At 50.2% G+C, this 13,360-nt stretch overlaps 1 protein-coding gene and 1 long non-coding RNA gene across 5 annotated transcripts in view; one reads left to right on the forward strand and one right to left on the reverse strand.

Moving 5' to 3' along the window:
* CDK12 (cyclin dependent kinase 12) overlaps positions 1-13,360 on the reverse strand; it is a 96,355-nt gene that overhangs the window by 4,160 nt on the left and 78,835 nt on the right. For 2 of the 4 annotated variants that reach the window (XM_059379846.1, XM_059379842.1), the window contains 2 exons: positions 8,383-8,477; positions 4,232-6,583 (listed from right to left, as the gene is read on the reverse strand). The exons of 1 other annotated variant lie outside the window; for it this stretch is intronic. The gene's annotated coding sequence lies outside the window, so the exon portion shown is untranslated. Of the gene's footprint in view, positions 1-4,231; positions 6,584-8,382; positions 8,478-13,360 lie in introns of those variants that run through there. One more of the 4 variants, XM_059379843.1, reaches the window with a different exon arrangement.
* On the forward strand, positions 1,962-4,316 carry LOC132003930 (uncharacterized). The gene is made up of 3 exons (XR_009400367.1): positions 1,962-2,046; positions 2,275-2,400; positions 4,255-4,316. It is a non-coding gene; the product is annotated as an uncharacterized LOC132003930 (long non-coding RNA).

A 13,360-nucleotide genomic window follows, 5' to 3' on the forward strand; every position in this document is an offset into this window, starting at 1 on the left:
CCTGACATCTTTTTTCCCAAACTGGGAATGTTTGTGTGTGTGTGTTTTTTTTTAATCTTGAATATAAAAGTAATGCATGATTGTTACAAAAATAGATAATTCCAACAAAACCAAATGAACAAAAGCTCCAGACTCAAATTTTAGGATCTTTTTCCATAGGAAAGCAATTAGCCTCTGGCTGAAGAGTCCAAGGCAAGGTCTGCTCTGCTCTGGAAGGGCGGTGTGGGGGAGGGTGGCGGCAGAGGTAGCATGACACTGTGGAAAGTTCTGGAATTTTGGAGGTCCTCCTGATGCAAATAGCCTTGTATTGGAGAGATCGATATGTGTGTCTGTTTTTCCTCAAAAGATCAGCAGCTTCAGAGTGGAGTTCTTCCCACTCTGTTATTTCCACACTTCTACCTTCTGGGTGCACCATGCTGCCCCAGTGTGGTCACCCAGGAAATAAGGGTTGGAAGAATAAATTAATAAACTTACAGAAAAGGAAACAGAGATAGACACTGAGTAGCCAACGTGGCCCAGATCATGTTCACAAATACAACGATTGCCACGGCTCTGGAAAAAAATTGGCTTCACATTCTCCACCCCTTCTTTGCCAGGGCTAAAGAGGAGCTAAAGATTGGAGTTAGCCAAAATGCCCAAGAAGAAATTTCTCAGGTCTGGTCCCTGGACAGAACAACATTAAGGCACTAGAGGGAGACTGTCAAGTCTTGTATAAAGATAGGCCCTACCCAGAGAGGGACAGGGGTGGTAGAGAGCCTGATGTGAATTTAGAAATTAAATCCATGCCATACCAATGAGATGGGAGCGCAGTATTGCCCTTCTACACTGATAAAGAAGCAGATCCAATTGGAAGGTTCCAGGTCATCTTCCAGTTAAGGGATTAAGCATATGGAGGAGACTTACCTCCTTCAAGGAGAGAGGAGGGTTTCATCCAACACAGCAGCAGGGATGGAAGCCAGCCCCCCATTTCCCTTTCTACCCCTTGCCAGAGAATTTAGGGTCCTGCCATCAACATATTATCCCATTTAGCCATTGATAACTCTCAGGGAGGTCTTAACCCATTTTACAGATTAATAAACAAAGGCTAAAAAAGGTAGCTACTTGCCCAAGTCACAAACCAAGTGGCAGAACTAGGAAGACCCTCCAATCTCAGGCGTGGCTGAGACTCCTTCCACTGAGGCCTCACCTCAACACTCGGCTTTTTAGGGGGGACCACGATTTTGTGGCCCGACCACCCGCTGCTACATTTGGGCACAGGTTCTCTAACTCACAGAGGCCCCTGACCTTCCTTCAAGCAGAGATCCTTGCCGTGTCCTGTGCTGTTTGGGCAGACCCTGTCCCTGCTTCCCCTGAGAACTGCAGTTAAGGCATCCGGGGAGGCATGGGATAAGACTGGAATCACCCGGGCTTGGTCCACGTGATCAGTGCTCCTCGAAGATGTCACCTTTCCCATTTTGCCAAAGCCTATTCTCCTGAAGTTCTCAGTCCATCACTGTATTCCCTCCTCACCCCAAATCCTGCATTCCCTTTTGAGGAAGGCGCAAAACCTTTGCTGAAGGCAGACCCCGAGACCTGCGGCGTTCATGGCCCAGGGCGGGCGCCTTGGGCCACTGCATCGAACCCAGCTGGACACAGCTCCGTTCCTCCTGGGGGCTCTCCCCGCCCACCAGGGAGGCATAGGCTGGCCGGGCCCTCCCTCCTTGGCCTGGCCGCAGCAGGGCTCCGAGGTGACGGCAGCCCGAGGAGCGGCTGGGGGCGAGGGCCGGCGAAGGGGCCCGCAGATGCCGCCTCGGCCCCCCTTCCCTGGCCGGGGCCCCCACGGTGTCGGGGAGCAGGAGGAATCAATCAGGATAATGAAGCCGCAGCCTGCCACGCACCGCGGGGGCACTGAGGAGCCGGGGCCGGTGCCAAGTCCGCCAGACGGTTCGGAGGAGCCGAGCCCGGCGCGGCCCGGCGGCGGCGGCGGCGGCGGCGGCGGTTGCGGCGGCGGCGGCGGCGGAGGAAACCCGAGGCCGGCGCACTGAGGCCGGACGCAGCTCCGCGCAGGTCCTTGGCAACCGCGCCTTGGCAACCGGGACGCCCGAGAGGAATCTTAAAGCTGCAGCGTCTCCTTTCCTCGCCGCCGCCGCCTCCTGGACCTGGGGCGGGGCAGAGCGGGGCGGGGCGTGGGGGGAAGGGTCATGTCCAAAGGGTCAGTGGTGGGAGTCCGGCCCTCTGCCTCTCGGGACTTGGGTGTGCAACTCATACTCTCACTTCTTTATTTATCAAATGTAGATTGAACCTACGTACCCAAGCACGGGCTAGACACCGGGGAGGATAATGGGCTGTGATAAAAAATGAACAAAGTCTTGCCAAGAGGAGTTCACAGTCTAGCGCGCAAGGCAGACCAGACTGGCTGAGGTGAGCAAAACCCTGTACTACCCAGGATGAAGGGGCTTCGTCTGGAGGGTCGAGGGGCTGTTACAAAATTATCCCGTGGCACCTGCTTTCCTCTAGGCCTGGACTGCGCTATTATCCCCCCAACAGCCCTGGGAGACGGTTATTATTACGGGTATTACTGCCATTACCATTATTCTCAATCCCATTTTATTTTTTAAAAATATTTATTTATTTATTTATTTATTTATTTATTTATTTATTTAAGAGAGGTAGGGGGAGAGAGTCAGAGATAGCAAGAGAGAGCACTGAGCTGGGTGGAGAGGGAGAAGCGGGCTTCCTGGGAGCAGGGAGCTCTGGGCTTCATCCTAGGACCCTGGGATCATGACGTGAGTTGAAGGCAGGTGCTTAACTGACTGAGCCAGTGAGGGGCACCCTCAATCCCATTTTAAAGATGAAGTGTCGGATGCTCAGAGAAGTAAATGGACTTATCCAAAATCCAATTTTATGTTTTGGACAATCTAGTTCTTCTGACTCTGGCCAGCTTTCGTTACAGCATGGTATCTGGAAGGTTAGACCTAAGTAAGGACTTCCCAATACAAATCATGTAGGAAGTGAGCAGAAGGTGTACCTGAAGGAAGAGATGGCCACTTTCCCCTTCTGCTGCCCACTAGCTGGACCCTGTCTGCCTTGTCTGTCCTCACAGGCAGACGTATGTATGAGCAGAGACAGCCAGAAGAGGTGACCTCCAGAGGCCCCTCTGGTTCTGCAATTTGATGTCTCCTGTCTGAAGTTCAGGCACTGTGCCACCCTTCGGGGCAGCTGTAGTTGGCAGGGGGCTGCCAACTGGGGGAGATTCCAGGCTTCTGAAACAAGGGGTCAGGGGTGATGGGGAGGATTAAAGGAGTGGAAAGGGGCTTTGGCAAAAGAAAGTTTGAGTCAATATCTTTAGGAAGACTGGGTTTCATCTTTCCTTCTTTTGTCCACCTCTTTTCTGCACGATTCAGGTGAGAAATTCGTGCTAGGACCTGGGATAGGCTCGGAGACCATTGGGAAGGCAAAAATCATGCTGGCTTTATAGCTAGACCCATCTGGTTTCAAATCCTGGCTCTGTCACTTCTCAGCTATGTGACCTTGGGGAAGTGATTGAATCTCCTTGAGCCTCATTCAGTTTCCTCATCTGTAGAGTAGAGGCATTGATAACTACATTTCAGGGAACCTGGGAGGCTCAGTAGGTTAAGCATCCAACTCTTGGTTTCGGCTCCGGTCCTGACCTGAGGTCATGAGACTGAGCCCTGGATTTTGAGACTGAGCCCTCTGCCAGGCTCTGTACTCAGTGGGAGTTTGTTTGGATATTCTCTCCCTCTGCCCTTTCTCCACTCGCTCCCTCTCTCTCTCAAACAAACAAATACATATTTAAGTAAATGAGTCTTTTTAGAAAATCGATTTTTCAGGGCTATTGAAGATTGAAAAAAATTAATCTATGATGTCTAGCACATGGTAGATGCTTAACAAATGGTAATTTTAAAGATGTCTTCATTTATCTTGATAGTCTGATAGTGGCTCCCAAAGATATGTCCACCTCTTAATCCCTGGAACCTGTGAATTTTACCTTATCTGGAAAAAAAAAAAAAAAGATCTTTGTGGATGTGATTAAAAATCTTGAGATGCAGAGATTATCCTGGATCATCTGGGTGGGCTTTCAATGCTACCACAAGTGTCCGTATAAGAGAGAGAGGGCAAGGCAGATTATACAGACAAGAGAGAATAGAAGGTGATGTAAAGACAGAGGTAGAAATTGGAGGCAGTTACAAGCGAAAAAAAAAAAAAAAAAAAGCCAACAGCCACTAGAAGCTGAAAGAACAAATTCTTCTTTAGTGCCTGAGAGAGAGCATGGTTCTGCTGACACCTTGATTTTCACCCATTGAAACTGATGTTGAACTCCTGGCTTCCAGAAATGTAAGAGAATAAATTTCTTTCTTTCTTTCTTTCTTCCTTCCTTTCTTTCTTTCTTTCTTTCTTTTTTTTAAACAACCAAGTTTGTGATGATTTATTACAGCAGCCTTGGAAAACTAATACATTTACACTGGAGATTCCGTCTTGAACTAAACCCAGTACCTTCCCTCTATGAGTTCACAGTCTAATGGGAAATGAGAGAAGTAAACAGTGCATAGGGATGCCCAGAGGTGGAAGAGGCCCTGATGCCAGGCCAAGAGTTGGAGAAGGGGCTAGCCAGGGTAGGGGCTAAAGCAGGAAGGCCATTTCAAGGAGAGGAAACCCTGTGGGTAAAAGAGTGGGAGAGAATATTGTCTACAGGAGACTGTCCACGTTTGGGATGGTGGGTGCATGGGCATGACGGGCATGGCATTGCAGAACTGGTGAGGTAAGTGGCACAGGCAAGAGGGCCAAGTAGTTTCCACCCCAGAATGGAATCAACCCTCCAACTCATGCAGCACTGGGCCCCACATCAGAAAACTTGAGACTGTCAGTACTGGTCAGAGGCCTTAGGACCATCCAGGCCAGTCCTCCCATTTCACACACAGGGAAATTGAGGCCCATAGAAAATGAGTGCAACCAGGGAATAAGCTACAAGATGGCTGCACTCTGGCCTCTTTTTTGAGCCTGGGTATTCCATGTCTTTTGGTCTCAGAGGTGCTGCCTGGTGGACCCTCTGTAGCCCACATCCAAAAACACAGTGGTCTCTAAACAAAGAGGGGGTGATTTGCATACTATTTGCATGTTGCTAATTAGATGAGAGAGGCAGACTCACTTAGCCTCCTCCCTTCATGTCCCCCTGTCCTATGTCACTCGCATTGAGTTCTTCTTCCTCATCCATCTCTCTCTCTCTTTTTTACAGTAGGTTTCATGCCTAGCATGGACCCCAGTGGGGAGCTTGAACTCACGACCCTGAGATCAAGACCTGAGCTGAGATCAAGAGTCAGATGTTCAACCAGCTGAGCCACCCAGATGCCCCAGGGCTTTTTCATCCATCTCTTGACCTCAGCAATTTCTCCCATAATTCTAGCCCAAGCCTCACCCGTCAAGGCCTCTTACCCAGCCCCAGTACAACTCCGATTGTATGAAGTTTTTGATCCAGACTAGAAGAAGTACCTGGTGGGTCTTTGGTATATCTAGTCTGGGTGGGGGAATCTGGGAGCAGGTTATGGTGGAAAGGGAGGTGGTGGGTGCTCCAGCTTGAAGTGGGGGGGCAGAGAGCCCTGCCTCCCTGTAGCCCAGGGGCCATCTGAATGGGGCTATGGGGTGAGGGAGGAGGTCCTCCTTGGGGATCTGGTGGGCAGGTGCCAGCTGCATGCCCCAGGCCTGCCCCAAGCCTGCCCCAAGCCTCTTGGCTGGCAGCCACACCAGTCCGTGAAGGAGCTGGCTTCTTTGAGAGAGGGGGAATCCTGGGGAAGGTCAGAAAGCATCCCTTGGCCTGGCAGTCTAAAATGGGTAAGGCTGAGGTTACCATGAGAATTACTGTGGATCCTCCAGTGGGGATAGCACATCTAGATTCTTGCATCTGTCATCAGCCCAGCTCAGAAAATTGTGAGGCACTGTGCTAAACAGTGTCTCCTTGAGGGTAGGCACTTGACAAATGTTTTCTTTATAACGAGGGGCCACTTGTCTCCTGGAAACAGGTAAGAAGGAAAGGGGGTCACAGAGAGGCACAGATTCTGCCTCTCTCACCTCCCATTAGCCTCCTCTTCCCTCTTAAATCAAGTCTGTGCCCAGTGCTTCTCCCAAATGAGATGTCTGAGCCTGTCATCTGCTGGCCACCAGAGAAGGGACCACACTGCAGCCAGGACAGGTGCATAGGATGAGCACAGGTATCCCCAGCCCCTCTCCTGAAAGAGTCACTATGAGGCTCTGTCGTCACCGTGGCTGACTCAAGGTAGCTGCCAGGAGCTGGGGAACATTGGTGCATTAGGATTCATGGAAAAAGCTGGGGCACAGCTCAGGCTAACAACCTGAAGGTCAGTGGTCTGGATGTGGGAAGACTGCCCTGCACATGTGAATCATTCTTCTCCATGCACGGGTGATAAGTGAGCGTGTGTGCACGTGCTGCAGGGGGCCTCAGCAAGCATCCTGACCTGCACACACAGCTGCATGCACATATCCGGCGTGTGCAAGTGTATGCCTGCACGTGAGTGTCCTTATGGAGTCCCACCTTCTCTCTTCTCTGCTCTGGGTCTTCTCTTCTTGTTTCCTGGTAAAATGGGAAGAGGGGTAGGAATGTCAGTTTCACCAGCCCCAGCCCTGCTCCCTTGTGTTGAAGGTCCCTGTCTCCTTTTGCCCATGACAGCAACTGGTGGATTTCTTGGTCTGGGCTGAGGGATCACAGCTCCTTATTGGCTTCGATGGCCGTCTTACATCAATTCCTCTGCCCTGGTAATCCCCTCATCCCCTAGTGTGTCCCATGCTTCTCCCTCATCTAGTGTCCAAGTCCAGGGGAGAGGCAAGAAGAGGTAGGGTGATGCTACAGGAGTGGGAGTAGGAAGGGTGCATACTGCTCGATTTTGCCTGGGTCCCTCTGGAGCACTGCTGCTCATTTAAAATTCCGATTTAAAGCTGAGCGGCTCTTTAAATTTCCACATTAGCATGCCGCCCTGATGCCAGGCCAAGATGTTGGGATGGATTTGGCAGGAACGCCTCCAACAGCGGCAAGCAGCAGCATTTGCCAGCAATAAAACAACGCATGAATAAAAGAAGGCCGGCTTGGCAGCAGCAGCAGCCCAGGTAGCCGGGTGAGCCCAGGAGGGGCCCTCAAATTTGGGGGCTCAGAGGCATAAAGATCTGTGCAGGGGCATGCGTGAGAATAGGCCTCTCTGGCTGTCTTGACCCCCTCACCCTCAATCTGTGCCTGCAGTGGAATCTGGGGTGAGGGCCCAGACAGGATTGGGGTTTCTCCCCTGTGCCTGTCTCACCTCCCTCCCTCCAGGCTTATCTTCTTCGAGGAGACAGATGTTGCTTTTGATGAGGACATAGGGACTTGGCCCAGAGCCTGAGTTGTCCTACTTCATTAGGGGCCCAAAGAACAGGTGGGGTCAGAGAGAGCAACACTGCCTAAAGTGGCTTCCAGATCCATGACCCCAAGTACCTGCGTGCTGAGGGGTACTGTCAGGACAAGGGACTGGGTAAGGACCGGGTACTGATGCTGAGCTGGGAGGGAGAGATGCTTTGGGATGGGCTGTTGGCTAGAATGGGAAACGGTCAGGGAGAGCAAGGGGCTGCCACCCATGGCCTAACATTAACTTCTTGCAGATTTGGGTATTTTGTTTGAGGTCAGATGGCAAAGGCAGCAAAGAGGTCAGATAAAGCCCCTGGGGTGAACACTGGCACCTCCCAGAGGTCATTCTGTCCACTCCCTGCTTCCCAGGGTCCAGAGTACAGCCTCAAAGGACTTGAGGCTGCTGGCTCCTGTGTTCCTCTGATCCGATCACCTGGCTGAGGCTCATCAACATTACCCTGGATGTTTCAAGGAACAAGCAGATTGTCTTGCTCTCACCATCTACCCCTCCCACTTGGTCAAACGATCTTCTTCCCTGAAGTCCAGGGGAAGAGGACAGAAGCAAACAAAGGAGTGGCAACAGATGGTCTCTGCAGTCTCAGCTAAGGGAGAAAAGAGGGGTTTTCTGCAGAGCACTCTTTTCCGATGGAACTCCTCTCCTCCAGCTCAAGAGTGATTTCAGGCACAAATGGAGAGAAGTTACTGGGACTTTGAACTCTCTCCATTCCTGGAGAAGCTAGAGAGCATACAGGCAGGTCCAGGTGCTAGTAAGGCAGGGAGCCCATATTCTGGAACTTGGTTTATTCCAGTCCTGATGTTTTTGTCTTTTCCCCCAAGAAGAATGAGGTGGCCTGACCTCCCAGGCACCCTGTTCTCTGGTCCACACATTAGGGGTACATCCACTCTGGGGTGAGGATATGGCTAAGAACTGAGCTTAGGCCAGAGTGATGTCCTTTTGTGATTTATTCATTCATTTCATTCATTCAACAAATATTTACCAAACAGCTGCTGTATGCTAGGCACTGTGCTGGGCACTGGGAGCACACTGGTGAATATAGACAGACGTGGTCACTGTCTTCGTGGAACTTTCCATCTGGTGGAGGAAATAGGATTATTATTCAAATGACTGCACAAATAAGTGTGAAATCACTGTGCTAAGTGCTCTGAAAGAAGAATATATAGTGCCATGAAAGTATATAATCAGGGGACTTGGCTGAGCCCAAGGAGTTGAGGATGAGCTTGCAAAGGAGACAGAGAAAGAGCAGCCAGAGTGGTAGGAGAATTGGGAGAGAAATCATAGAATCAAAGGAGAAGTTGGTCAACTGTGCTGAGAGATGCTAAGAGCTCATGAGACACCTATTCACCCTGACTCCTCACCTGCTAGTTGTAAGTACAGGTATGGAAAGGCTCTGGCATTGTGCCTGGCTCACAGTTGGTGCTCTGTATAATGTTAGCTCCCTTCTCCCCCTCCCCAAGCTGAGCCTCTCTCTAGGGACCCCAGATTTCTGGAACAAAGGAGCTGCCTAGTCTTAGCCTCCTCAGTCAATTCAGGTCCCAAACCCCAGCCATCCAGTCCTCAGTGAGGGACTCTGCGTGCCAACCCCCTATCCCCGCCTCTCCTCTACTAGTCCTTCACATGGAGCCCTACCATTCCCTAACATACTTTCCCCTCTGCATTGGTTTTCCATGAAGACGGGCTGGGGTCTAGGTCTCAGAGAAAGATGTCACTCTGGCTCTGCTTCTGGGCTGAGTCTGAGAAGGGAAGAGCGCTGGAATCCTCAGCAGCTCCCAAAGCTGCCCGGGGTGAATCTCAGTGTCTTAGGTAGGGAGCGGGAGTAGTGGGGAGATGGGAAGGGGGGCTGCCCACCCAAGGCGGCGTAGAGCCCAGAGCCTTTTCCATCGCAGACACCCCATCTGTCTCCCACAGAAGGCTCGGGTTGGAGGAGGTGCTGAAAAGGGGGGTATGGAGGGTGAAATTGTACAGTCTGTGATCTAGCATGACGACAGTGAAGGTGCTGACTGGGAGGGGTCAGGGTAGGGTGTCAGCTGGGAGAACTAGAGGTCAGAATCTGGGATTGGAGGTGGGGAAGATGATAGGGATGTTCTGTGCTACTTTCCCTAAAGAGCCCTGTGTTTCTGATTTTGATTTATAGCTCCCCGTCTGACTGACCATAGAGCAAAGTATCACACCCCTCTGGCCAAGAAACTATTGGTGTTCCTAAGCCAAGGCAAGGGCTGGATTCATGATGCCCCCCCCCCCTGCTCCCAGCAGTCCGACCTTTTCCAGACCTTAAAATAATATTTATTTAAATGTGGCAGTTTTCAGAGTGTTTCCTTTCAATATCGCTTTAACTGATCCCACTAAAGTCTAGGGAGGTAAACATGGTTATTCTTGATCTACAGACAAAGCAATGAGCAGTTTTATTTTTATTTTTGTTGGAAAGTACGCATGTGCACAAGTGGAATGAGGGGTTCAGGGGGGTTGGAGGGAGAGGGAGAATCTTAAGCAGGCTCCATGGCCAGTGTCGAGACCAAAGTGGGGCAATCTCACGATCCTGAGATCATGGCCTGAGTCGAAATTAGGAGTTGGATGCTTAAGCAACTGAGCCACCAGGTGCCCCAACAAGGAGTTTAAGAGATTAAATGAATAACTTGGATCACAGTTGAGTAAGGAGAGGGGGCCCTAATCCAGGTGTTCCGACATGCACCTACTAGGCTATACTTATACCTTCCTTGCTCCTCATTTTTGATGATACTCTATATCTCCCACTGCCGGGTCAGTTGGGGTTCTCTAGTAGATAACTCAGAAGAATTCCTTCCCTGTGACTGACAAACTTTGGGAGAGACCCAGGCCTGGTGGACATACATTTATACAGCCCTCACTCTTGGAAACCAACTTCTAGACACTAGGAAACTGGACTTCTCAAGAGGGATGGGCCTCTCACATAAATATGAGGGGGCTCTAGACAGGAAAAGGGGACAAGGCAAGGGGTGGGGACTGAAAAGTGCCAGCCCAGTTAGTTGTTCTGTTAGGGTCCACTCCAGGTCCTAAGTGGACACTTGGGAATCCCTATGGACATCCCCTCCCCACATTCCAAGTTCTAAATACTTCCCCCCAACCCTGCCTATATTTAAGAGAATATGATCCCACAGCTTCCCTACCTACTCCAGTCCTTTCTCCCACTCTTCCCTGTTTGGAAGTTCTTCCTCCGATGTAACTTTTTTCCTTCAGGCTGCAGCTTAATCCCTCTAAAAGCCCTCTAAAACAGGTGCCAAGGGAACCCAAGACAGGGCTTGAGTTATTAAATATAAATAGACAGGGGAGGGGAACTGAATATAGACAGATATTTTATCTCTTAGTCCCTGCAAGTTATTGGGAAGAAGGCACTAGTGGTTGCTAAGCAACAGGTCTCCACAGAGGACAAGGCACAGAGGAAAAAGCCTCTTTTGAATATTGAGGTGAAAGGGTAGGGAAGGTGGGGGTCAAAGGGCTATGGACTGGCAGGCAAGGCTGCGGGAATGATTGGTTCGTCCTCCAAGAACAGCTCTATTCCCTCAGGCCTTGGTAAACTCCGCCTTTACAGCCTTCCGGATTGGTGGAAGGAGGAAGGCCTCAGGCTCTCCTCCCTTCCTGTCAGGAGGAGGGAACCTGGTTTCCATAGCAACCCAGAAACAACCCTGGCCTTGTTTTGCTTATGGCTTTTCTATAACCCCTCATGGAGCACCGATGGTCATGGACTCCTTTCTCTGACCCCCAACTTCCGATTTGGGGGGGGGGGCATAGAAATATTAAGGGTGGGAATGCCGCTGAGCTGGCCTCACGGGGCCCTGAAGTGACCTATTAAGACTACAGAGGGAGTGACTTTTTGGGGAAAGGGCTTTCAAGCGTCCTCTGATCTCTGCACCTCCTAAGGGACTACAAAAAGCAAGGGCAAATGGTGGCATCAGATGCAAATTCTATGTCCAGGCTTGCTTTCTAAAGAGCGAGTACAGGCTGGGGTTGAAGGTCAGGAGAGAATGAGAGGGCAGGGTCTTTTGTGCCCCTTGGCGACCCAGACTCCTACCCTCTCCTCAACCTAAAGTCCACTGTTGTCAAGACCCGAGAATGGAGATATAGAACATTAACGTATGTCAATTTTAAGTGAGTGGCACCGAGGGGCATAATCTGTTTTTCTAATATGACCACAAGCAGAGTGTTAGGAGAATTAGGCCGACAGCTGCTGGTACCCCCCCTTCCACCCCCCCCTCCTCGCTCTCCCTCTCCCTTCCTCCTCGGCGTTTGCACACACCAATGGCAGCCGAGCCCTGCTCGAGATTTCTCTTAATCTTCCTCCGCCATCCTGCGCTCTTTCCGCAGGCGGTGCTGCGAAGCCGGCAGAGCCCCGCGTCACACCTTACTGCTCTCTGAGATTGCTCCACAGAGAGCTCAAGGAGATGGCAATTCGGCGCTGATGCCGGCTGGCAGCAGTTGGGAGAGGGGAAGGAGGAGAGAGAGGGAGGAGGGTAGGGGGGAAAAAGTTGGCACGGATACCAAGTTTTTCCCTAGAGAGACATGGTGGGGGGGTGGCAAGAGAAGAAGAGAGAAAATGACACAGAGAAAAAGAAACAAGGAAGAAGAGGCAGAGAGGCAGAGACAGAGGATTAAAGTTCTCAGACATTCACATGTGGGCAACTCTAGCCTACCTCAACACAGGACCCTCTAAAGATCACACCACCCAGCTGGAGTTCCCAGACACCCACCACACACCAAACACGTGCGCGCGCATACACACGTACACACACATGCCCAGCCAACCTGGAAGTCAAAGCGGCCCAGACATGTTGTGTGTATTCGTGCAAGTGTGTGTGTGTGTGTGTGTGTACGCCTGTATGTTGTCTCTGTTTTGGATCGCAGTAGAATGCAGTATGTAAATGAGATGGTTATTACCGCAATGTTCATCAAGCTGAGCCGAGAAGACATTAATAGCCTGATGAATATGCATGTGAATTTGTTAATTAAGTTAATTATTCTGCTGAAAATGCATTCGTCTTCCAAGGACATTTTCCCAATGATTTTTACATGCTCTAGCCATTAGTCATGCTATATTTTATCAGGGAAATGAGTTTGCTTAAGTTGTAAAAAAAAAAAAAAAAAAAAAGATGGAGTGAGAAGAGAAATAGAGAAAGAAAGGAAGAGGGAAAAAAAAAAATGAAAGAGGAAAGAAAGAGGAAAATGTGTTGGAGTTGAGAGTGGGAAGGCATCTGAGGCCGGGTTGAAGTTTGAGGCCCAGCTGGGTTTTTGAAGCCTGCCCTCGATTTTTATGGGTATCTCACTCTACAATTTTTTGCCCTTTTTTTTAAATGACAAACTTTTTTTTTTCCAGTGCCAAATTTCCAACACATTAATTAATTGTTGTAGCCAATTAACTGTAGTTGTGCAAATGAGTTTAGCACTAATTACCATGCAGTGCCTGTAATCACATAAAAAACTTGCTGAGAAAGAGAGAGAGAGGAAAAGAGAAAGAAGGAATGGGAAGGTAGTGGTGGCAGGAGAGAAGGGGACCTGGAGTAGAGGGGTAGCCAAGGGAAGGAAATAAGCAGGCGTTCTGAGAATTCCTGGTTAGAAGCCATCTTGGCTTGGAGAAAAAGGAGCTGTCTCCCAGCCCCATTCAGGACCTCCGACAGTCAGGAAATCTCAGTGGGAGTAAGATTCAGTAAAGAGTGATCTCCCTTTGTCTAAGAACTTCCAGCCAAAAGACACAAGTTCAGAATGGTATCTCTGGTTGTTTCAATGATACAGTGTAGTTCTCACACATTCTGAAGGCCCCAGTGTTTATCCTCCATGGCTGGAATGACTGGGCAAGGGTGGTGGGTGTGACTGGGAGATGTGCCATTTCTTGTGGGCCAGGGGAGATGGAGAAGAGTGATATGTGCTCTGAGCCTGGTTCTAGAGCCATGAATACATAGGGAAAATTGTTATGAGTCCACAGGCACTGG

This window comes from Mustela nigripes, chromosome 16 (genome assembly GCF_022355385.1).
Source record: "Mustela nigripes isolate SB6536 chromosome 16, MUSNIG.SB6536, whole genome shotgun sequence".
Taxonomy (NCBI): domain Eukaryota; kingdom Metazoa; phylum Chordata; class Mammalia; order Carnivora; family Mustelidae; genus Mustela; species Mustela nigripes.